Source organism: Mesitornis unicolor, unplaced genomic scaffold, assembly GCF_000695765.1.
Source record: "Mesitornis unicolor isolate BGI_N332 unplaced genomic scaffold, ASM69576v1 scaffold6188, whole genome shotgun sequence".
In the NCBI taxonomy this organism is placed as follows: domain Eukaryota; kingdom Metazoa; phylum Chordata; class Aves; order Mesitornithiformes; family Mesitornithidae; genus Mesitornis; species Mesitornis unicolor.
In genome coordinates this window covers 23,335-25,814 of record NW_010203739.1, presented here as the reverse complement: position 1 = coordinate 25,814, position 2,480 = coordinate 23,335, and positions in this window count along the sequence as shown.

The following is a 2,480-nucleotide window of genomic DNA, read 5'->3' as shown; positions in this document are numbered from 1 at the left end:
TCCTCTGGGTATCATGGCCACTTTATATCAATGTTCAACTGGTGCTTGACTGACCAGATTTTAATGCTACTTTAACCCTCCCCCCCAAAAAAATAAGAAAGTAGTTATTTCCTGAAAGTCCTTCTGAAACAGTGATCAAATATAATTGAAATAATTTTGAAAAACATATTTTATTTTAATAATAATGGCTGTCTTTCTTTTCTGGCCACTTGGGTAGTGTTTTAATTTTTCTTAGTTTTAGGACCAATACAAATATTTACTTGAACAGAATAACATCTCAGCTACTTTCCTCAGCATCTTTGGAAAGCAGCTTGATTTAGAAGCTGTCACTTTCCACTTTACATCAAGCTTTTAGTGTTTTTAACTGAGATTTCTCTCCTGATTTGAAAATTGAAGTTAAAGTTCTTCATCAGGAACATTCAGGTGTGAGTTGTAAATTCACAAAAAAACTAACCAACCAAACAAATCCCCCAGCTTTTAACTGGAGAACAAGACCTTAAAAGGGACACATTAATTGGAATTACTCTTTTCTAGTGAAGAATTCTGAAATTTAGCTGAATAGATGATTTTTTCCACCACCACACAAAGGCAGTTGGAGTTGTGTGGCTGGTGGGGAGGAAGAGAGCTTCCTTTGAGAGTTGCAGCAATCTCCATGCAAACAAAACTCACTTGTTTGCAAAACCTCTCTCCTGGACTCCCTTTACTTTACAGCTCAGTAAGAAGCTGGGGAAAAGCCAATTACCCTTGAATGTAAATAAAAATGAGTGCTGGGCTAGGAAGTGTTCCTTTTATCTCTGCAGGAGCTTTGCATAGACTATTCCATCCTTTAAGGTGTGTAGCAGAATTTACTCATGGGAATGAGGAAATCACTAAAGCTGATACTCTTCCACATAGAAAAAATGAGTGGTTCATGGATTTAATATTAAACCAAGGAAAGGGCCACTTTGATCACTGAGTCTGAGCTCTTAACTTGAACTTCAAACATTACCAAATAGCTCAGGAGCTTCATCACAAAAGTAAGGTTTCGTCCATTAGCAAAATAAAACAGTAGTTTTCACTGTGATCTCTATTTCCCTGAATTTCAAAAGGATTTTGCATTTAGGGTTTGCTTTGGATCTGTCTCTAGTTACGAGGTCCCTTGAATGTGACGTGTTCCTTTCTCTAGTCTATGGACAACGTTATTTTTAATAAACAGGAGAAGTGTTTAATTTTCTTAACTTTTTGAAAAATCACTGTGGCAGTGAATCCGTAAATATCTTATAGTGTTTATAAAGTTAGCATTCATGGTGCTTTTTGGGTACTCCAGGTTGAGGCTCTGGTTTCTTTATATCTTTTCTTTCTTTGTAAACTTAAGCACTTCACACACCAAATATAGAAGCTGCATTTTGGTTGACCTTTGTCTCCTCCTTCCCCCCATCCCCACTTCTCTGTTTGAAAATGTTTTCTTCACTTGACAGGCCAAGTACAATTCCTTCAGCTTAAAGAAGGACCAGACTACATCTGTCTGCTGAGGCAAAAGATGTGTTTAGCAGAGCACAAACCCAGATTGCTAAAATTAGTCACCCAGACAGTTTCTCCACTTGATCAATGATCCTCCACTCTGACAGCCTCTCTTATTTGCATCCCTGAAGATAGTGCAGTTACATTCTTGAAGCAGTTCAGGACTTTAGCCCACATTTATTTGTTTTTAAACTGAATTTCTTTATAAATGTGCACTGACCACTAGCTTTCAGACTTTTTTCTCTGTTTTTCTTTTATTTTTGGACCGATTTCACCTTATTTTCTAAATCCACTGAATATATAACAAGGCATAGGTTGCAGTAGTGTAACCACAGCCCTAAACAAGAAAGAAAATTCATTCCTCATGTTGTGTTCAACTCCAGCAGATGCAATCACCATATACTCTTTATCCTAATATGTACACGTAATCTTTCTGCATTGCTTCTAGATGACTGGGTTTCTGCTAGTCACTACTCTTCAGGGCAGTTAGAGTAAGGTGTAGCTGTACATATGGATGATCAAGTCTGATCTTGTATCCACATATGGATAGAAATGTCTGCTGTATGGACAGTGCCACGCCCTATAAAGCAAAGCTGCGTGACAGGTCACAGTCATGTGTCTCTCCATTTAGTATGCCAACAAAAGCATGTTTCCAGTGCAAATGATGTGTTATGATGTCAGAAGCCTCCAGCCAAACAGCAAAAATTGAGACCTCAAATTTTAGCATGACTTCCAGGAGGTATGCAGTATCTGACCCTAGATCACTTTAATCTGACAGTTTATTTAATATTTCATAGTATTTTGCAAATTACAGCAGAGGTTGGCTTTCCAGGATGATGTGCCAGACTGTACTTACCTTTCTCAAATTAGAGATTAAGTCTGACAGAAGAAATTCAGCGATAGCCAAGACACGTTGCATCTCAATGAGACAAGGTGCTGATGATCAGCTGTTGTTGATACCTTGGCCCTGTGGCAGCAGC